The sequence below is a fragment of the Octodon degus genome, unplaced genomic scaffold (genome assembly GCF_000260255.1).
Source record: "Octodon degus isolate 3935 unplaced genomic scaffold, OctDeg1.0 scaffold00009, whole genome shotgun sequence".
Classification (NCBI taxonomy): Eukaryota; Metazoa; Chordata; class Mammalia; order Rodentia; family Octodontidae; genus Octodon; species Octodon degus.
Window position 1 is genome coordinate 6,344,727 of NW_004524585.1, and position 23,868 is coordinate 6,368,594.

Genomic DNA, 23,868 nt, shown 5'->3' on the forward strand with positions numbered 1-23,868 from the left:
CTCTCTCTCTCTCTCTCTCTCTCTCTCTCTCTCTCTCTCTCTCTCTCTCTCTCATTATTTGAGACAGAGTCTTACTATGTAGCTCAGACTGGCCTTGACCTCACCGTATAGCCCAGGCTGGCTCCAAACTTGTGGCAATCCTTCTGCTTCTGGCTTCTGAGTGCTGAGATTACTGGCATGAGCCATCATGCCCAACTTCCTTTATGCTCTTGTGTCTTGTTTCACTGATTTTCCCCTCTTTTTAATCTCATTGGCTTTTGTTATTATTTTTTTCTGATTGTTTTAGGCTTCTTTAGCTTTTAGTTCTAAAACATCAGCATCTATATATGTATATACAAGATAGTTAGGATAGACATACAGCTACTTTCTCTTAGTTCAATGAGAAGAAAGGTTTGTACTAATATTATTTAGACAAGATAACATGTCTACATTTTGTCCTCTGAATAACTACTATGAAGACAACAACATACAATGTATTGATTATTGTAACTGTCCTACTAACCTGTTTTGAAAGTGTTTCAAGGTTATTTTATCTTTTATCTTATTAAAATGGATAAAAAATTTAAAAACAAAAAATAAAATATCAGCTTTTAATAGTACAGATTTAACTCTCAACACTGTTTTAATGCAATCCACATATTTTCGTTACAGTGCACTTCTGCCTATCTTTAAAATTCCCACTGAGACATGTTCTTTGATTCATGTATTATTGAGAAGAGTTGTATTGATGAAATTTTAAATATCACAGACATTCATCTTTCTGTCATTGATTTCTATTTTAATTTTATTAGGATATAGAACATACCCTATGACTTCAATTATATCAGATTTGTTGAAGTTTGTTTTATAGCACAGGATAAGGTCTATCTTGGTAAATGTCTTTTGAGTGCCTGGAAAAAGTCTATTAGGTTCTGACTGAGGGGCAATGTCTACACGTGTCCATTAGGTCTTCCTGCTGTGTTGCCCAGATGCTTCACATCCTTATCAACTTTTTTCCCCATCTCTACTTGCTAAGAAGAGCATGCTGAAATCCACACCTACAACTGTGGATTTGTCCATTCTGTTTTTCCATTTCTAGTCACTATATCTTCCTGAGGGTCATAACTTCATGAATATGCAAGTTTATTTGTATCTCATGAAGCATAACCAAAAACAAGGTGAAAGTTTAAAACCATTATTACAGTAAAAGACACATTGTTATAAATCCCCTTACAAGTCTCCCCTGTATTGGAGCACCCTTAACTTCATCATTCTTGCCACTTTCTGAAGCAATGCTGGAAGTCCTCCTTTGTGATCTTTATGGTACTGTTGTGGCTACCTTGCTATCCTGAATCGATTCAAAACATTTACCTTTGTGGTCCTTCATAACTTGGAGGAAAAGGCAAAAGTCGCAGTGTGCCAGGTCTGGTGACTATGACACGGGAAAGAAAACTAGACCAGTGCTATTTTGTATCCTAGTACCATTTTAAAGCTTAAGTTACCGTTTCTTTAGGTTTGCTTCTTGTAAATGTTGTCATAGTCACCTCTACATAAAATGCTGAAGGCTTTTGTTCTTTTGTCACAAGCTAAGCCCATGATTTGTAGCATTTTTGTAGTTCCACTAAATCATATCAACACCCGCCCCAGACCTGAAACTAGACCCAGTACTAGAGCTGGATGACTATTCCCCCCCTCCTGCCCTTTGGGCTCAGTGGTCAGTCACATAATGGGCGCCCATGCTGGCTCTCCTATAAACTGGTTTGCCTCTGTATCCGGCCCCTGTGGCTGACTCAATTAAATAAATGAAGTAATGTTACACTGTGCTGTTTTTGCTCTCGTACCTTTTCTTGAACAGCACTCAGCCGCAACAGTCAGAGTCTTGATAATACCTCATAATGACACTCACAAGAGAAGACTTCCAGAACTGCTTCAGAAAGTGGCAAGAATGATGGGATGAATACACTCAAAGTTAGTGGGAATATCTTGAGGGAGACAATGACTATATGTCTTTTACCTTAATAACTACTTTTATTTAAATACACTGTTTTTTATTAATCCTTATATATATGACACACATATCTTTATGTATGTTTTGGTCTTTATCTGGTATCACTATAGCCACTCCTGCCTTTAAGAAATTATGTTTACTTGGTATGTCATTTTTGTCCTTACGGTTTGTCCTAGGTCAGTGAATTTGAAATGTGTTTCTTATAAATAGCATATCCAAGCATATGTTGTTGGTTCATGCTTTTTGAATTTACTCTGCTAATATCCACCTTTTAGCTGGTGTACTTAGATTGTTTACTTTCAAGTAATTCCTAATATATTGAGGCTTAATTATATCAATTGTATTTTGTCTGTCTGTCTATTTGGTTCTTGATATAGGGTCTCACTGTGTACTTCAGGCTGTTCTTAGACTCACTAAGTAGCCCAGGCTGGCCTCAAACTTGCAGAAATCCTCCTGGTTCAGCCTCCCAAGTGCTGGGATTATAGGCGTTCATCACCACCCCAGCTATCATTTGTTTTTTGTTTGATTCCTGTTTCCCCTTTTTAATTTCCTGTAAGTTTCTTGATTTTTAAAAATTTCATGTTGATTTACTTATAGTATTATTTACTATATTATTTACTTATAGTGATTCTTTATAATTTTTCAGTGAATTGGCGTCAGCATTTTAACTACTTGAAGTGAATAAAGCACAGAAACATTTATTTAGATCCTTCTCCCTTCTTCACTCTAAAGTATCACTGTCTTAATGATCAGATAGTATTAAACTTTTTATTTTAGTCATTACCTATTATTTCAAAAATTCATATTTTATCTATAGTTTTTCTGTTGTCACTTTTTCTTCCTTCTCATGGTCTTGACATTCTTCTTTCATCATTTACTTTCTTTCATTAAGTTTATTTATTTACTTTTATCTTTTATTTATGGATCTATTTATTTGGTACAGGGTCTCACTATGCAGCTCAGATTCTCCAGCCTGGGATTACAGGTCAAGTTATCATGACCCAGAGAACCCCAAAGTTTCATTCAATAAGATAACTTGGAAAAATAATGTAAAGATCCATCGAGGAATTTTAATGATTAGCCTTATAATTATAGTTATTGTTGTCTAGTTCCCTAACATCATCAAAGTCATCTTGGCAAAATATTTTTATATCTTGCCAAACAAAGAACTACTTGTACCCAAAGCTGCCAAGTGAAATTAAAAGGGGAATAGAACCTAGACAGTTGATTTAAAGGCCTAAACCCACACTTAAACCCACACTTTCTCATCATTTTAATGATAAACTACATAAAAATATAATTTCAGGAAACTCAGAGTTGACTAAAGCTATTCAGTCTATTCCAAAATCAGTAAATTCTCTTTACTTTGCATGACCACCACCCTTACCACTGCTGGAAGCAACGTTGGCTGCTTTGTTTCCGATTTCTAGCCCAGGACACCAGGCTCATATATCATCAGATATATCCTTAGGATATAACCATGAAAATATTTGATATTTCCTCTAAAAAATGAGTATGAGGAAAAAGATGTGCAAATATAAAAGACAATATGATAGCTAGCATAGTGGAGCTATAAAAAGGCACAATCAGACAAATCAGTAATAAAGGACTTATTTATGCTATTTATGTAGATAGAGTTTAGTGAATATTATAAGACCTCAAATGATTTGATGCGTGAACATATTTCAAAAATTCAAATGGAGATGTTACTTCTTTTTTGCATAATTAATTTTATTTTATTTTATTTATTTTATTTATTTATTTTTTTTTTTTGCGGAACAAGGGATTGAACTCAGGCCCTTGTGCTTGCCAGGGAAGCGCTTAATCCACTGAGCCATTTCCCCAGCCCCCAATTTTATTTTATTTTGAAAAGTAAAAACATAAGCAAAAATGAATATAAAAAAGAATAGAAACAGAGTAACATACAACAATGCATGTGTTACAGATTTTTAAAGCAGGAATAGCTAATTAACAACAGCTGTTATACTATCAAAGATAAAAATAGATGAGATGTTACTTCTGAAAGTTCACAAGAATCCCATGACTTACGTGCTTATCCTGGACCTAGAACCACCTTGTGCTAAGCAATCAGTCTTAACTGGAAACTGACAAGTTTTCATTTTTAACATTTCGTCTGTTTATCAAAATATGATTGTAACCTTTGTGAAGTGTTCCAAACTGTCTTTCAACCAAGCCCAATTTTCGATTGTAACTTTTAACTCTAATTAACGTTTATTCCAACTAAGAGGGACACTGTCACAGACTCCTCAATGCTCCATCATTAATTCTCTGGTTGGGATTTTATTCACTTCACCCATCTGCTCTCTGCAAGGCAAGAACTGAGCAGTGCAGCGGGAGATCCTGTGAAGCCCTGGCTTCAAACCTCAGGCAGAAATAGCAGGGTCCTTAACAATGAACACCCCGATGAGAACCACCTGGCAACGAGGTTGCACACACAGCTCTCATTCTTAGGTTCATCCACTTCAAGCACAATATTGCTAAAAATGAAGCATTCATTTTTCCTTAAAAACTAAATCCTGCCACTTTACCTCCATGAGGCTAAAATAGCCATATACAGCTAAACACGGGTCATACAAAGCTTCGTAGAGTCATGAAGCAATAGGCATAAGGGCAGTCGATATCTCCTGCCCAAAGAGAAACTTACAATAGTCTGTTCATGTGCTGACTTCACAGTTTAGACTCATTGTTCTGAGAGAGGCATTATTTTTCCTTAGAATTTCAGTTAGGGAGTTTAGATTCTAAGTAACCTGAGCAGATATTTATACACATATACAACTGTAATTCTTAAAGATCAAACTGTGCTTCAATCCTTATTTACTTAATATTTATGAATAGTTTCCACTGATTTATCTAGTTCATCCATTTTTGCCTTTACTATATTCATTTCCATAAACAAAACTCTTCAGTAGTATGGGCACATTTCTCCCTATATCATGTTCGATCTTACTGTCTCGACTACAGTAAGTATTATAGATGTAGCCACTCACTGTATGTAGATTAATTTTGGAAATCATGTATTGTGTGATTACTACTGTCTACAAAAATATTTTACTTGGTAGAGAAATTTAATGGCCATTATTTGGAAGCTCAAATATGCAAAATAGATGGAAATATTTATGAGACTACAGTGATAGATGCAGATAAACACGATGCCTAAATTCTTGGTTACTTAATCAAATGAGCATATTTATTGGGTTTTGGGTTTGTTTTTGTTGAACGGGAGATTGAATCCAGGGCCTTGTGCACAGCAGACAAGGGCTCTACTGTTGAGCTACATCCCAGGCAAAAGTTTTCTTTTTCTGACTTGAAGTCACGTAAGATAAGGGAAAGCTCATGAATGAATAGCCAGCTGGTACACTCTGATTCAAATATACTAGGCAGCTAATCTTATGGAAGAAATAGTTTTCTCAAATTAAGAAAAAACCATTATAAAAGTTCACCAGGAATTTCATAATTAAAGTCTCAGTAACCCACATTAGCACATGGTAGGTCTTGTTCTTTAGATTTAGAAAACCTGAACTGTAGATTTTCATATCAGATTTTCCATGTGGGAGATGTGGGCCACCCTTCTTCAAAAAGCTTTAAGGGAAGGAATATTTTCTGGCAATAGCCAGGTGTTTCTTAGAGTAAGAAGTTGAAAATAAAATATTTAAAGAAAACTTTAGGGCTGCTGCAAATTTTGTGTTCAGCAGTGCACAGGGCCAGATCCGTGATGTGGTCAGCTGTGTGTTGGATGCTCACAGGAATGCCCATCATTTTGTTTGTTTGTTTGTTTGTTTTGTTTATTTGGTACAAGGTCTCACTGTGTATCTCAGACTCATAGTGATCCTCCTGTCTCAGCCTTCCCAGTGCTGGAATTACAGGTGTGTGCCACCATGCCCAGTTCTGGGACCTGCATGGCATGTGGTAACAGGGATCGATCTTGGGTCATTGTGTTTGCCAGGCAGGCACTTAGACCTCTGAGCTATCTCCCCAGCCCAAGGGAATGCCCATGTTGACATCCTGTGTCTTTTTCTAGCTGCCCAGGATCCTTCCAAGTTTTCTATCAGCAGGCTAATCATTCAGAAAAACAACCAGTGGCCACCATCTGACACAGTCAGCAACTGTAACCTTTTATCAAGGACCACTGCTGTAATTTGAGGGAAATTTCTTCTCTAACATTAACAAAGAGGACACCCAGAAACATCTACCGTGTGTGTGTGTGTGTGTGTGTGTGTGTGTGTGTGTGTGTGTGATGGTTAATCTTTACTGTGAACTTCATTGGCTTGAGAGACAACTAGGGACATAGTAACGCACACTTCTGGGTGTGTCTGGGTGTAAGTGGATTCATGGCCTTGGGAACACTGTCTGGCCCCTGGCCCCCCCTTCCTCTCTGGCACCACCCCTGCCCCTCAGGCTTCCTGGCTTCTGCGAGCAGAGCAGCAGCCCTCTCCATCCCCTTGCCCTTCTATGGTGATGGCTCTGCTTTGGAAGCAGTCAACCTTGGGCTGAAGGCTCAGAAACCATGAGCCTAAATAACCCTTCCCCAGCATTGTTCACGTCAGATATTTTGTTTCTGCAACAGCAAAGACAATCCAAGCCACCCTGTGTGCCTTCCCCAACTGCCATAGTGCACACATTTATCTGGAACTTCTCCTCAGCCTTGAGCAATGCAGGCGTCAGTCCAAGGGGAAGCATCTCAAACCTGCGACCAACTATTTTTTTTTTTTTTTTTGCTGAAGTATTAGATAGCTCTTCCCCTAAAGAAGTTCTGCTGTACCTTGGGTTATTCAGCTTCTTGTTACACTAATAAAATGGCTGACACAGACAATCCATAAGGAAGACAAGTTGTGGAGGTCTTGGTCCACAGTCAGCTGGCCTCATTGCTTTGGGCTTGTCGTGAGGTAGCTCAGTGTAGCAGCAGCTTGTGGCAAGACCGCTCACCGCATAGTCAGGACATGAAATGAGAAAAAGAGGAAGAGAGGGCCCTTCTGAGAGCCCTTGTCAGTGGCCACGAAACCTTTCACCAGCACCCACTTCTTTTCTTACTCTCTGAAAAATAATAACAAAGCAAATTTTCACAATCAAAGAAGAGAATAATAGTTATAACACTGCATATCATTCAAATTACTTATTCAGTACAGGACAAAGACCAAAAAGATTCTTACAAAGAATAAACAGATAATAATGCAAACTTTAAGCAAAATAAGATAACTATTATGATAGCATAAATGAAACACATTAGCATATATATTTCATTGTTATTAAGATAATGTAATATGGGGCTGGGAGATGGCTCATTGGAATAAGCACTTCCCTGGCAAGAGCAAGGGCCTGAGTTCAATCCCCGGTTCTAAAAAAAAAAAAAAAAAAAAAAAAAAGATAATGGAATATGTAATTTGGGGAAGTATTTGAATTTATCTCTATTTCCATTTTTCTCATTTCTCTCCCTCAACCATATATATAAAAGAGATCACACACACACACACACACACACACACACGTGCACACACACACACACACACACACACATATATCGCTATATGTGTATAATATTTGAGCTGTGTGTCCAGCTTATTTCACTTAACCTTATGGTCTCAAGTTGCATCTGTTTACCAATGGAGTACTATGCTGACATAAAGAACTTGAGGTATTCATAGGTAAGTGGACTCACTTTTTAAGATTTGCTCCACCTCCCCATAGCACCTTGCTGGCGATCAAGCCTGAACTAAATGGGCCTTTGGAAGAAATTCTGGATCCAAATTACAGCACTTTGGCTCTTGGCAAACACTACTCTTCTTCTATAGTAACCCCCCTCACCTGTCTTGGTCATTGCCTAGGTGGCAATTCCTTAAGATGCCATAATTAGAGCTGATCACAGCTTCTCCTGGTGTCTATCGGGAGCAGTCTCATCATGTTTTCCATGTCTGCAACAGACACAGTCAGCCCCGAAGCCTGACATCGAGTTTACTCACCATTCTCTGGAATCTAATCCTAGAATTCTTCATGTATCACCCACTTTTATGTCCTTTTTACCCTTTTTTGATCTTCCCATTACATGCTGAAGATCTCAAGAGTTATCATAAATCAATATCCTTTTCAAAATATTTCTTTTCTAAATATTTCCTTCACTTGAAGCTAAAACCTATATATTTCTCCAGGACGCTATTTCTTTTGCAACCTTCTCCAATGGTGCCTGTCTGTAGTTTCTAAATCCCATGATCATCTGATTTCAGAAGCAAGCTAAGAGTCTTCATTTTGTTCCTGTATCTCAACACTGACTTTTGCTTCTTCATTCAAAGCCTCAGCTCTGTGAAGGACGTGTCTTAGGATGCTGCTGCTCACTGCCTCTCCTTTCTTTTTGGCAGAACCAGGGATTGAACTCAGGCCCTTGTACTTGCCAGGGAAGTGCTTATTCCACTGAGCCATCTCCTCAGCCCACCTCTCCTTGATATGGTAATCTTCTTCTCTCCTGGTACCATTTCCCTGAGCACCTTACTATCCTAATATCTTACTTTTTTATCATTCTTGACTGTAACCACCAGTTCCTCCCCTCTTTTGTCACAACTGAGACCTCTCACAAATCACTTCTAAATAACTCACATTTGCTCAGTCTATTCTGTGAACACAACTTGTATTTTTCCAATTTACTTATACTCCAAAACTTTCTCCATTGCACTTAGGCTATTGTCTTAATCATTTTGTTTCTTACTCATTGCCTTCTTTATCTTCTGTCCCAAATAAGATTGCACAGAGCTGGCCAAATAGATCAGCAGACTAAAGTTCCTGCAAGCAGGTGCAGGGGTCAGGGGTTCGATCCCTGGGCCTGCCATGCCAGTTCTGCCCCCAGGGCATGCTGAGATAGCCAACTGAAACTGGACGTGGTGGTGCGTGTCTGTAATCCCACTGCTTGGGAGGCTGAGAACAGGAGGAGTCTGACCTGTGTAGTGAGATCCTGTAGACCCCTGTAAAAATACATTTAAAAAAAGAATTCTACATGTTATATACAATGTACATATTGTGTGTACAATACACAATATGTATACAATTGTGTATATTATATACAATATATATTATATATGATTATTGTACATATTAAATAAATAGGCTATGTAATATATTCATATATCTATTATTCACAATATATACAATATTACATTGCATTATATATAATGGATAGATAGGGCCGGTCAAATATCTCAGCGGATTAAAGTGCCTGCAAGCAGGCGCAGAGGCCAGGGATTCAATCCTCGGGCCTGCCACACCAGCCCCGCCCTTGGGGCTCATTGAGACTGGGTGTGGTAGCACATGCCTGTTATCCCAGCTCTTGGGAGGCTGTAAACAGGTGGATCACTATGAGTCCAATCTAGTAGTGAGACCCTGAACAGCCTATAGATCCTTCCCTGAAAAATACAGAAAAAAAAGAAATTATATATAATGGATAGAATATATGATTTTGGGAGGAGGTTTCACAGGAGGGCTTACAGGATCAGAGCAGAATAGCCCACATTGGTCATCTGTGTGCTAGAGAGCCGGAAGTTCAGTACTGCTCAGTCCAGGAAGCTGGAAGGTATGGAACACAGAGATGGAGGCTGCAGCACCCGGCCAAGAGTGAAGGTCTGGAGGCTCCCTGGAATCACTAGTGGGAGTCCATGTTGAAGGGGTGAAGAAACTAGAGTCTGATGTTGACAGGTGAGGGCAAGAAACTATGCGGCCACTCAAGCAGAATGGGTCATTTCAAATACAGGGCAACTTCCTCCTGCTTTTTCTTTTATTCCATCCAGGCTATAAGCCTACTGGATGGTGCCACTAACAATTGGGGTGAGTCTTCCTTTCTCAGGCTGCTAGCCCACAGGCTGGCCATCTCTGAAATCACCCCACAGACACGTCCCAAGTTAAAACAAAGGAGTTGAGATTGGCCTACTGATCTCTGAGGCGATTGCCAATAATCACACGACCAATAGGTAAGCAGCCCTAACCCCCCAAAGAGACACAAGGCCCCACATGAACACATGCAACTCAAAAGGAAATCATTCATTCTGGTTTGGAATTTCTTACTAAACTTGATTTGGATCCTTGTCACACTGGCTTCCTTAATATGATACAGTGATCAGTGTCACTGCATGGCTGCAGCCTCAGTCACCATATATGGCAGTGTTTAAAGCTACTTGGGTGTCAAGAGAGGCATATGAATTTATATAATAAAGACTGAAACAAGCTCATATGGTTCTGGATCTACACAAACAAGGTTGCGGCTGGAGGGCTCAGGAGCTGTTGTTTTTGTGTCGGGCATGGCAGAGACATTGAGGAGCAGCCAAGTTCAGAAGGTCTTAGAGCCTGTGGACAGGGAAGATAATTCCTGTGGTGAGCTTGGTTTGTCAAGTGCAGGTCCTGCTAGATCCATATGACTGCTTTGTTAATCATCAGTGTCAAATCTAAGAGACAAGATGCCTCCAACTGCCATCTCTGTGAACCGCTGAAGGTTCTGTCCTCTGATACTAGGTTTATTGTCTCTCTCTATATCCATGAGACTTGTCTGTTGCAATTTCTATCACTTTACCTTTGCTCCAATCATCTGATCATCCCATACCTTTCAGCCAGAGAAGTCGATGTGAATGTAGTTGAGAGGCAGAATGCTTGCCTAGCATGCGGAATTCATTGTTTTTATAGCAGGCAGACCCATTGGTTTTGGAAACAAAGATTAGGTGCTGATAGAGACCTGGATTTATATTAGAAAAATTTCAGGGCCAGGGAGATAGCTCAGTAGAGTAAGTGATTTCCTGGCAAAATAAATAAATAAATAAATAAATAAATAAATAAATAAATGAAAAAATAAAGAAAAAGAAAAATTTCAAGGTCTTCAAGATGTAGGAAAAATCTCTTGGATTCTCACTCAAAATGTGGGTGAAAGCAGGAAAGGAAGGGACTCCCACTGTTCCACATATCAATCGGAATGGGATTGAGTAACAGGGGTTATGCCTAAAAGAAGCATCCTAAATGGTCCCTTATGTTGCTTGCTCTCCTCTGTGTGGAATGGGGAACCTCATCACAGCAATGGGGCAGCAAGCTCTGTGGCTTCCGCCAAAATGCGATGTCATAGCTACTGAGTCATGATTATGTAAACCAATTTTGACATTTCACTTTTATTCCTTGACCAGTTGCAAAAGCAAATAATTTCTTGTTCTCCTAGGGACAATGTGATTTCATTTTGCTGTTTCTTCATATTTGCAACATTTTCTTCCTTCCCACTGTCATTCTGTTGTTATCTTATCCTCCATTTTCTAATCTCTCAATATTAGTATCCCTTAGACTTCAGTTCTGGTACATCTTTTTTTTTTTCTATCTAATACTTATTTTCTAGAAAATCTCATGTTATCACTTGACTTTAATTTATATGGATGTTTTTAACATCTAAATTTTTCTCTCTAGCCCTAACCTCTCTCATCAATCTCCTTTAAATCTTCCACTTAGAATAACTGAAGTGATTTTTAAATATAATATACATCCCAAACAAAACTTCTCTTCTTGGTCCATGTACACACACACACACACACACACACACACACACAGAGTGCGTAAAACAAAAGTAATAAAAACATGGGTCACCAAGGTAACTCAGCAGACCAAGCACTTGCTTAGGCAAGTGCAGACACCAGGGTTTGATCACTAGCACCACACACCACACCTCCCCATCCCTGGGCTTGCTGAGCTGGCCACAGAGTTTGGGTTTGGTGGTGCAGGCCTATAATCCCAGTGCTGGGGAAGCTGAAAACAGGAGGATCACTAAGAGTCCAAGCTGCATAGTGAGGCCTGTACCAAATACATAAAAAAAGCTTGATTGGTCTCTGTTGTTCCTAGTAATAAGTTGTCATATTTTTTCACATAGATTAAATTACATTTTAGGGCAGGATTGCAGTAAAACCCAATAGTTCTTAAACAATGTTACTAAATAATCATAAGCTTCAAATGCAGCAAAGGTAAACAATCTTCATAGTGTACTTTCACCTCATTGTAGTTGAAGCTGCTCCTTTGGGATATTTTTCTACTTCACTGTGAAGTAGATTGTTAGGATTTTATTAGTGGTTTCATTATGTGAATTTTTAAAATAAAAGGATTGTTTTGATTTCTTCTACAGTTCAGAGTTGGAAATCATACAGTTCCGGGATGTTCTTAAGTAACCACATGTTCTTTAGTAGATGAAATTTCTCCGTGCAACTGCAATAACTAAGCATCTGCATCCTTAGCCATATTGCTAGTATATCCTGGAGCCAAAGTTAGATGGTTTTCCTGTTGCCACAATTCACTTAATTATTGTTTTAAAATCTGAATATTCTATCATTTATAATTTCTGTTTTGGATGAAAGTGCTGATCACCACCTTTTTATTACTGCTTGAAGGCAGTTTAAACCAACTACTACATAGTCTTTAAATTTGCTCTTAAGTAATGGCTTTACTAGAGGCAATAAATCTACACAGCAGCCAAGTGAGATGCCCTGGTTTTCTTCCTTTCAACTACTAGTGAGCACAGGGAGGCAATCTACCACAACTCCAAGGTCTTCTATCCTCACCACATAAGCTACAAGTTCACTTATACTTCCCTTTCTCCAGAGAGTTAAAGCTACAATCTCAAATTCCAACTCAGTAAAACTTGGGCCATTATTTCATGGTCCTGAGAAACCTCTGAGAAAAGCCCACCATGTTTTAATGATGGGCTTTCTGTTTGTGAAGAACTGGAGTCACTGGAGTTAACCGTCTGTGTCCTACTATGGTGGTGTGATTTTTCAGGCAAGTGGCATGCACAAGCCTGAAAAATTATCTTTGTTTGCCATGTCACAGCCCCCACATCTAGGGGACTTTTTTTTTTTTTTTTTTTTTTTTTTTCTGTAACAAGGATTTGGAAAGGGATGATGAACTTCATTTCTGTGCCAGATCACCTCATGTAGTATATCTGGGCTTTTCACAGCTTGTCTCATTGCCCTATTTATGTAAGCAGCAGACTGTTTTGGAGATTTCTTATCCTCCTTCATATTCTTATTAGTGAAACGAGAAATCTTTTTTCTAGGAAGATCAGTGGAATGAGTCTCAATATTATCAAGAAAGTTCTGTTTTTAAAGACTGTGACTTTCAGATATCACAATCTCTTTAACTATCAGCAAGCACTTCATTGTAATGGGCAGCCTCAGCCCAGGCCTGGGCGCCCACAACAGGAGCCTAGAGCGTCCCTCAGCTGCTGGCCCAGCCCCACAATCAGTCATTCAAAAACCTCTCACTTTCTTTAATAGACCACATTTGATTGACCTAAAATTGTATCTTCTCCCTTAGGATTATTCCAAGCATGGTTGAGCTTCTCTGTCTCTGTCATTTATACTTTAGACCAGGCCACTGTCATGACGACTGCAGTCACCCTTAGTTCATTTTTGACTTTCTAATCAGTTCTCCACACAGCTCCTGGAATAATTTCTAACGCACATCAGAACCCAAATCTTGCGCTCAAAACAGCCTAGTTGTTCACACCACGCTCTGACTAAAGCCTGTACTTCTTAACCTGCTCTACAAGCACTTTTATAGTCTGCCCTTGGCCTTGATCTCCCCACCTCAGACTCCTCACTCTCTTTAGCCAGGCTGGAGTTTTGAATTGACTTGCTTAGGCCAAATTCATTTCTGTTTTGAGGTTTTTACTTTTACTTTTCCCTTTGGTGAAACACTTCGTGAAGATTCCTTTGCTTTATTTGTTTATTTATTTAGTTACTTATTTATATTTTGTGCAAGGTCTCACTACGGAGCTCAAACTCATAGTGATCCTCCCATTTTCAGCCTCTCCCAGTGCTGGGATTACAGGCATGCGCCACCATGCCTGGACTTGGTCACCGGCTCAGCATGCCTGGGGGCAGGGCCAGCGTGGCATGTGGTGTAAGGGATCAAACCTCAACCCCTGCGCTTGCCTAAGCAGGTGCCCAGTCCACTGAGCTATCTCACCGGCCCTTTCCTTTGTTCCTTTTAGATTTTTGTTCAAATGCTACCTTTCGGAGAGATCTTTCTAGATCTCTCTAAATAGAACATCACCTCCCTCTGCTTTCCAACATGAGCATACACATACTTCCTTACAGTAATTGGTTCATAGAATTTATCACTAGTAGATCTTATGTGTGCATATTTGCACATATACACATATGCACACAAACACATGCACATGCATACATGTACATGTGCACACACACAGAGACACCTACAATCCTGCCTAGAATTGTACACAATGAAAGAAATTTGAAAAATCTGGATAGTTACAATAGCCTCAGGACATAGCATTAAGCATAACCCATTAAAGGAGACTCCTAAAATTTTTGTTGAATGTACAAATTTTAGAATCACTTTCTAAATCACATGGGGATGCAGATGCTAGCCAATTGTTCAAGATTTTTCAACCCGACACAAACAAATTTTCTGCTCTCCCCAAAAGTTAATGTTCATTTTTAAGTTTTTTAGAAGTAGCTCTATGGCTGTCATAGATAGTTTAACCTGATTTGCTCTCACCTTTCCTTTTTATTTGTCACTGTCTCCTTTCCCTCAATAGCAATGGTTGCAATTAATAATAAATTCATCAATAAGTTCATTTATTGATAACTCAATTATTAATAACAAATTCATTAAATGAAAGATTCTCAGTTCCAAAATTCTATCAATCATTCCTAAAAAAGAATTGGATTTCAGATGGTAGCCGTGTAAATTTCAGGTTTATGTTATACTCTTCTTACAGAAGTCTGGCTACAAAAGGAAATAGCATCTGAATGTGATGGTTCCTGAGTGTCACAGATACCCTACTCCTGAAGTTATATGTTGTCAATCTCTTTGAAATTACCCTATTCTTCTCTAAATAGCAGCTTATCTTATACAGTATTGATAATATCACAGTAATCCAGATATGGTGATTCCTCAACTTCTTTGGTTTTTGTTTGTGACTGTTTTATGGAAGTATCACACATACAGAAATTTATACATATTATGCACATATAGCCTAGTGCCTTTACTATAAAGGGAACACATTCATATATCTAGCATCCAGATCAGGAGGGTGAAGAAATGTATGTTGCTTTCTTTTGAGAGAACCAACTAGAACTATCACCAAGATGACAGTCAGTTCAATAGAGCTACACTGTTTAGACAATTAAAACCATTTCAGGGTGAGAGAAAGCATCCTTGTGAAGAAGAAAGAAGGATCCTAGGTGGTTGTAATTATTTGTAAATAGGGAAGCCAAGACTTTCATACTGAGTGTTTGGTTAGACTACATGTCTTTCTTTGGTTTTTCCCAACCAAAAATGGACACAAAATCTCAGGCTCTGGAGACTGATGCCATTGTGTGTCTCTTACAACATGTTAGAGCCTTGGTCCCCAAGTTGGCAGGAAGAGAGGTGATGGAGCTTTAAGAAGCTGGCAATAATGGGAGTTCTCACAGTCACTGGGTTGTTTTTCAAAGGAGCATGTAGGACCCTGGTCTTTTGTTCTTTACCTTTGTCACCTCCTGGTCATGGGGTGAGTGGTTTACCATGCCGCGTGCTCACCTCATGATGTGTCAGTATAGTCTTAAAGCAATGGGGGTCAACCACTGGACAGAGGCCTCAGAAACTATGAATCCAATTAAACTTTTCTCTTTCTAATCTGATTTTCTCGGGCATTTACCCTAGTGATGGAAAGTGGTTAATAAAATCAGTGTACTAATCATAATATCAAGAGAATTGTAAATGTGCCAATACAATTTCTATGTATGTATTCTAATTAGTGAAAATGGTAATTAGAAGATTCTTCCAAACTGATTTTTCAAATTCTTGCAGCAAGTATGTTAAAAGAATGGTAAAACGGGTCTTTTCTTTTACATATTTGTAGAATAGTTGTCGTAAGTTATGGATGCATCAGTGCAGTCTAGAGTGAAAGATTAGAGTGAGTTTCCTAAGATAGAAGACATATCTAAGCTTATGTATTATTTTTAAATTATCATATCTTTCTCTCAGTGCTAATATAATTTTCACATGATGACATTGCCTAGATGATGACCATAACAAAAATTTTATAAGTATGCATCCCTAAATTTAACAATGGAGTTCAAGTTTCATCCTTGTGTCATTGTTCATATACAATAATCTCATCCTGTGTTTACATGCTTTAACTATCTCAGTGATTTAATAAACAGAAAACAAGTGGGCTCTTCTGTAGAGTCTAAGGTGCTTAAATTGAGGCAGTATTTCTTTTGAGTCACATACAAAATAACTATTGTGAAATATCATCAAAAATTTGGAGTAAGAGATTCTTTTGTGGGAGGGGATAGGGAGTTGAATAGAGGCCAGGGCCTCTTATTTATCTATTTCTCAGAGTGAGTTTTAACACTATTGACCTGGCCAACCTCCAACATCATTCATTATATTTTGCCTACCTTGATCTCCCTTGAAATTTTAGTAAGGCCCTGTGTTTCTTATCTTAACCCATGCTTTCATAATATTTTTTGAGCAACCGTCCAGCTGTGTTCATTCAGTTAAGAAGAAGCTAGATTTATCTAGCAGCTTAGGGCATCCCTATATCTCTTATTCCCTCACAGAAGTAGGGAGAAGCTCAATGAATTTGTTCCAGTGAAAAGATTTGAATAGTCTAGACAACTAGGTAAGAAAATCCAAATAAGATAATCAATTTCCCAAGCATTTCTCATAGTGAATTCATTAGGAAAAGAAGATAGAAGCGAGCACCCAGCTGAGCACTTAACTCCAACCATAGCTAAATTCTGTTAAGCCCGAAAGGTAAAATGCTACAAGAAATTAAAACGCCATGAAGCTTTACACCAAGATACTCTGCAGATCATCTGAAGTCTTGTCTGCCTTTGAATTATGCTCTTGGCTTTACGTGCTTTGATCGTCCTGTCTGAGCACATCACCATGCCAAGCTGCACAAAGCAGCCCAGCAGGCCTGACAAGGCCCAGGAGCCAGCACATGTGTGCGTCTGGCGCATCTTTGCTCCTCTCCCCAAGCCGTCCTTGGTGAGAATTTTTCAGCACACAAAGGCACGTTTCTAAAAGCAGTTGGAAAGGGGGAGAGATTCATCAACTCCTCCCTGTTTCGAATGGAGACTGCGTTTCCATTTGTGACCCCAGTGGCTCATCTAATGATTCCTGTTTGAATTATTACTCCTAGATTCTGAAAAATCATTAATGTCATCTTTGTGACCATTCATGCTGCCAATACCTGTCTAGAACCTTCAGTTCACTTTTAACAAATGTCCCCTCATTCTGGTTTATGCTTGTTCTCCTCCTTTTACTATTTTTAGCCAAGTCAGGCATTGTGCATTAGAGAAAGAAGGTAATTTTGCCATAATTTCTGATACATTATAACTGAAACATAAGAGGAGACCAGACTATGACTCTATACGAGTCTCCCATGGTTTGCATTGTCTTCACTTACTCCACATCTTGTGGGAAAATTTAAATTATACCCAACACACCGATATAAAATTGAACATAGTATTCTAGTGTTGTTTGTGCAGAATGAATACTTTCTTCAGGTTGTTATAGGAATATCTTATAGGAGTTCTATGTTTCTCAATAGAAAAGCTGGATATCACTTTAATCTGCTTATGTGTAACTAACAGTGTTTTCTAGATAAACACTAATTTTTGTCCTCTGTGATAAATTCTGTACTTATTATGTACATGTTTGGTCAAACCAAGAATTTATAGAAAATGATTAAAGACACAAAAGTATGCATGCATAATGAGTGCTGTCCTGGTATTAAATTCATGTAAAAATTTTCCACAGCTACTTAACTTGAAAAAATTTTGAAATTTACACACTGATTGGCACAGCCAACAACATATCAACCAGTAGGATAGCTGAACTCCTTAAAATGTTCTGAACTCTTTAATGGGATGGAGCCAAATAATTTATGGGCTTTAAGGAGGAAGGCCTGGCCTGCAGATAGCTTGATGCCTCCCAAATGTTCTTCCTTTTCAGGCCACAGAACTTTTGGCACTGGGATGGGTGCACGGGTCCCCAAGACTGAAAATAAGGAACCTCTTTCACCCTTGTAGAAGGAGTTTTCAGGTTCACTGACCTGAGAAAGGATAATCAGACAGATATCTGGATGCACTTAAGAGCAGAATACAGAGAAACGGGACAGTGCTGAGAAGAGTGAGGGGCATTAGGCGTTGCCTCTATGTAAGGGTTGTCCATATTGAAGGTTTATTTGTGTTTTCCTACTGTCAGGCCATAATGCAAGCATGTATACATACTGAAGTGGGATCAGCCCAGAAACATTGCTGCTTCCTTGGAGGGTGGAGAAAGCAGTCTTTAGGTGAAAAGGGCAGGTCCAGAGCCCAGATTTGCAGGTTTACTGCAAAAAGCCCTTCAAGAGACTGGGTGTGGTGGTTCATGCCTATAATCCCAGTTCTTGAAAGGCTGTAAGTAGGTGGATCACTAAGGAGTCTGATCTAGTAGTGAGACCCTGAACACCCTGTAGACCCTTCCCTAAAATGCAAAAAAAAAAAAAAAAAAAAAAGCCCTTCAAGATTTTTTTTGCATGTTTGTATTTTAGTTTTCTGGAAGAGAAAAAGATTTAAGTAAGTTTTGATTCTTGAAGCTACAGTTAAGTATAATTTTTTTAAATTTGATTTCCCTATCTCCATCCTACCTAGTTTTTCTTTCTTCTATGCTGCTTCAGTTTGGTTTGGCAGGTAATTTTTCACTATTTGTGGTGTGCCTAGCACTTGTGGTTACTCAGTGCATCAAAGTGGAAGGACACTATGTAGACCTAACAGTAATCTAACTTCTAGGGTGACTCTCAGAGGAGTGGGTCAGTGGAACCAGAACCCTTAGTACAGCACCTGGGGCAGAGAAGGCTATACTTTATTATTTGCTATGCTCATGACCTGCTTTGAGAGCAGTCACTGTGGGCTCACAATTGTGCCTGGACTTTCATAGGTTGGTCCCAGATAAATGTGATAAATAAGTAATGACTGAGTGGATGACTACATTTGGTGAGAAGACCTCGTTGCCTTAGGACAGGAAAACACTTCAACTTGCCAATCCACTCAGAAATGTATGTGCTTATTATTGTGAGAATATATATCTCAGAAAATATAATACAAAGGCTATTCAAAACCTGTGGGGCATTGTCAGAGGAAATACCAGAGCAGTCTTCTTTAAGTATTTTTTTTATGTTTTTAGTACAAGGTCTACAGGGTCTCACTACACAGATCAGACTCATCGTGATCCTCCTGTTTTCAGTCTCCCAATCACTGGGATTACAGGTGCACGCCACCACGCCCAGTCTCAATTGCTCTCAGCATGCCCTGGGGGCAGGGCTGGCACAGCACACTGGGGATTGAACGCGGGTCCCGGCTCATACCGAAGCAGGTACTTTAGTCTGATGAGCTATCTGGCTGGCCCTTGCTTTAAGTATTAAATGAACCTGTTTATCAATTATGCTGAGCAAAAGCTACAAAATAGAAAATACGCCAAACTAAAATTGTCAGTGCAAAAATAATCAAATACATGGATGTGTCTAGATATATGATAACAAAACATCCTGGTCCTGCACTTAACAAATATTCATTCAGACCAAGCTTTGTGCCAGGCAATACTGCATGCTCTAAAATTATTAGACAGTGTTCTTGTCCAGGAGAAATTACACTCAGGGGAGCGAGAACGCCAAGGGAGGTATAGATACAAGACTCATTTTCAGCGTGCGTGCTGTGGCTCTGTTGAATGGCACAGACTTCTCAAGTAGTTGTGCCTCCCACAAAGCCACTTGTCCTTTACTGTTGGCGTGGAGTCCTGGAACTCTGTTCCCCAACAGTGCAAGGGCCTGAATGGGCCCAGAGTTACGCTGTGCCAATTCTCAGCTCTCCTGTGCTGTTCTTCCACTCTCCTCTGCTCCTCTGTCCTCTCCCAACCACTACTCCTCTCTAGCTGTGGAGTAAGTGGACCCTTTTGTCAACACTTACGATGTCGTTGGCAGCCATAGAGTTTCCACATAAACCCAAAGTAAGCCTCTTGTTGTCTGGGAGGCTGAGCTACAGATCATCCTAACAATTCCTTCTCTAGTATTTTCCAAGCTTCAGCCCACTTCGCTCTGCACGTTGTGCCTCCCGCAAACATCTTTATGGAACTGTGAACAAATACAAACGGCTGCAGTTGATCCTGAATGATGAATTAGGGAGCTGCTCCACACAGAATTACTGTTTTACTTTTTCAATAGAACTGTTATGTAATAATTTTATTGAACTATCAAAAATGTTCATTATACAAAGATTCATTTTAGAAATTTCAGAGTTTGAAGTTGGACAAGACCCTTCTTTTGACCACCTGATCCTGCTTGCTTCTATTGAAAAACACGGTAGTCCTCATTTTATTTTTTCCTTGAGGTAGATTTCCTGAGTTTGGGTTTTGTTGGACATTGACACCCTTCTGTATTTGTCTCACTGTATTACGCTGCCCTTGTATTTTTTTTAATGTATTGACCCCTATTTTAAATCAAAGCTATACCTTTCAATATAAATTTATTCTGGCAAATAGAAAGATACCATACATGTAAGAGAATGTATATAATATTAAACAGAAAGGACTCTATAAAAGTTCCAAATAAACCTAATGTACATGTCACAAAGCAAGGCCCTGGGTGGTCTTGCCCTTGAATGTCATGCATTTAACCCTATAATTTGAAACTTAGATTTCAAGTACATACAAACCTGCATTTCTGGCTTCTAAGTGCCCTCTGAGTCAGATTCTGTTATAATATTTAATCTTCTAAAAGTCCTCTAAAGCAGTCCCATTCTCATCATCCAAATTTCACAAATGAAGCAGTCACTTATTTTGTAGGGTTGTTCAGCTAGCAAGTGCCAATGCTGGGACAGACATGAACTGAGACCATCATGCTCCATCCACTCCCATGTAGACCATGCTGTTATCCGAAAATAATACCCCAAAAGTTTGGGCTCTCATTCCTACCTCACTGCAATAGGCCCACTTTGCATGCCAGTAGCAGGAGCTGCTAGGACTGCGAAGTGCACCTCCTTAGACAAATTGAGGGTGCTAGTGCATATGGCAGTTGGGGACCCTTGCCTTCATTCTGTGCTTAGAGCACATTATCTTGAGACGGAAGCGGGATCTTTAAATGTGTTTTCTACATTCTGTAGGTTTTGTCTTTGCTTGAACTTAATTAACATTGATGAGTCCCAGGCAGTGTTGAAAAGCCCTCAGCATTGGCAATAAAATGGTTAAGTGAGAAATACATTTCACTGTGATGCAACCAATAAATAAAAGCAGTTTTCCCTAAATTAGTCTTGAAAGCACTTCACACTTAATTGTGCAGTATTTACAGGTAGTAAGAACACGAATGGCCATATTTGCACATCTAGATGCCTCCTATACCCTGAGTGCAGTTCTCACTGCTTTGAGAGATTTGTGTGCCACCTGTTCACAGCCAGTTATCTTTTCTCTGTTACAAAATTCTTGGATAGAAAAAAAGTACAACTAATCTCTTTCATTAAAGGTGGAGAGACTTTAGTAAAATGGGACTGCACTTCAGAGGATAAGCAGGAACCTTTGAAGGATTTTCTATCTGAGGAGTTTCCAGGGAGGAAAGGCTATGATTTAGTCAGCTAAGCTCATTAATTCAGGTAGCTTGTTTCTAAAAAGGAAATTTTTCTCTGAAATGCAACTATGCCAGGTCTTGTTTTTCCTTTTACCCACGTATCACAGCTTCTAGCCCCTGACACAAACAGGCTACTGCTAATTAGTTGACTTAATTGTACATCATTGTTTAATGAAATTGTGTTACAGATTGTCAAATTGTAATATTTTAAAAATATGTGAAGGATTGCTTTCCTAAAACAATAGGTTTTTAAAAAAATGTAAGTAGATTAATGGAAGAGCTTTTGCTTTCATATCAGGAAAGTATATGTCTATAATGTGGAACCTAAGGCAGTGGAATAGGAAAAAAATTTTCAGATTTCTCTTCCTTTGGGATCTTTCTCAACTGTCTTAGTTACTTTCCTCATTACTGAAACAAAAGACACAGACAAAAGTTAGAAGAGGAAAGCTTTATTCCAACTCACAGTTTGTAGAGATTTCAGTCTACAATTGGCTGACTCCGAGGCAGGGGAGCCTATCAGAGGTGAGTCACAGAGTGGAAAGAGTCCATGACATGGCCAGTAGTAGGCAGCATGCAGCAAGCAGCCAGCCTAGCTTTCCCTTTTATTCCATCTAGATTGATGCTAATTCCAATCCATGGCCTACTTTAGTACTGTACACCCTTAACATAAGTGTCACACACCTGGATTCTGCGAGCCCCAGAAAACTCCACCTGTGAGCACACAAGCTTTTGGGAAACATCTCTATTTAAGCCATAATATCATGTGTCATCCTGGTTCTTCAGGGTACTAAATCCAACAGATTATTTATGAAAGTAATAATGTACTAGAATATATATTATTGTACTATTTAAAATGTCCTATGGTTAGTATTAGTGTTACAATTTTTAGGAACCCTTTAATTCTCCAGGATTGCAGGAGTCAGGAGCCAGTAGTGGGGTGGGGGAGGTTGTTAAAAAAAGCAAGGCCCAAATAGGCTAGCTCAGAGATAGTGGCAGATGTACTGACCATTTCAAGAACTTCTATGACTAATACTCATAATCTCTTTAGATACGAAAAAGTTTTAGGGCTTGAAATTGTGATGTATGTTTCATTATCTTGAAAGGTTTCAAAAAAGGGCTATTTCCCCAAAAGCCTGTTAATATTTGTGCTTCTAAAACAATTTTTAGTGGAATTAATTATAACATCCATGTATTATTTATTTCTACTAGTCAGAATGAGTGTACCAGTGTGGGTTCTGGGATATGATCAGCTCGGTAGGTTAAAATTCCACCATTCTTGGTGCATAACCATGAACAGTTTCCTCTGTCATCCAGTGCTGACAGTGGGTCTAAAAATAAAGGCCACAGCATGTGACTGATGTCAAACTCCTAACACCACTGACACATTACCAACACTAGGAGGGTGTTATAAGTGTTGGCTATGATTATTCAACATCTTTGTGTCTTCTCTTAGGATTTTCAGGAAGGCTGTTTCTATTTCATTTTATGGATGTTTCATGCCATCTCCTATTTTGGGACATTTGGATAAAACTTATTGATCAGTATAATAAACCACTGCAGTAACTGCCTATTATATTTTAGATCTGGAATGTTCTCCAGCCCATGGTGCTATTGGGTGGTTGTGCAAAAGCCTTAAGAGGTAGAAACAAATGGGAGGGAGTTAGATCACCGGGGGTGAGCCCTGGAGAGAGATACTGGGGTCCCAAGCTCTTCTCCTTCTCTTTGCTTCTGAGTCACAGTGAGATGAGTGGTTTACACACCCCAATGCCTGAAAGGCTTCCCAGTTAGACCCCACTTCTTAAGGGTTCCACAGCCTCTCAATAGTTCCAGGTTGGGGACACAGCCTTTAATATGAGCCTTTAATAAGTAAGGCCTTGAGGAAGGCATTCCTAGTTTAAGATTTTTTGTTCTGATAGATTTTTGGAAGACAAATTTCCTAAGGCAATGGCTATAAGGTTTTTTAAAGTTCTTACTGCAAAATATGGTACAAACATATCTTAAGGAGATGATACTGTAACCACAGATTTTATCAAGATAAGAAAAAATTCTGGGGGCCTGCCCCTTAGCTCAGTTCTTTAAGTGGCTGCTTCAACAAAGCAGTCAGGCTCAGGTTGCTGTGGTTCAATCCCCACAACTCAAGCCAGCCAGTCATGCCCTGAAGGCATTTGGAACAAAAAAAAAAAAAAAGAAAAAGAAAAAGAAAAAAGAAAAGAAAAACACACCGAGACATATAACAGTGAAGATCCCAGAAATC

The 23,868-nt window shown here is 39.1% G+C and overlaps 1 protein-coding gene and 1 pseudogene across 3 annotated transcripts in view; one reads left to right on the forward strand and one right to left on the reverse strand.

Moving 5' to 3' along the window:
- Positions 1–23,868, forward strand: part of Crb1 (crumbs 1, cell polarity complex component) — a 152,670-nt gene that overhangs the window by 26,574 nt on the left and 102,228 nt on the right. The window lies entirely within an intron of this gene.
- On the reverse strand, positions 12,158–13,152 carry LOC105741026 (annotated as a pseudogene).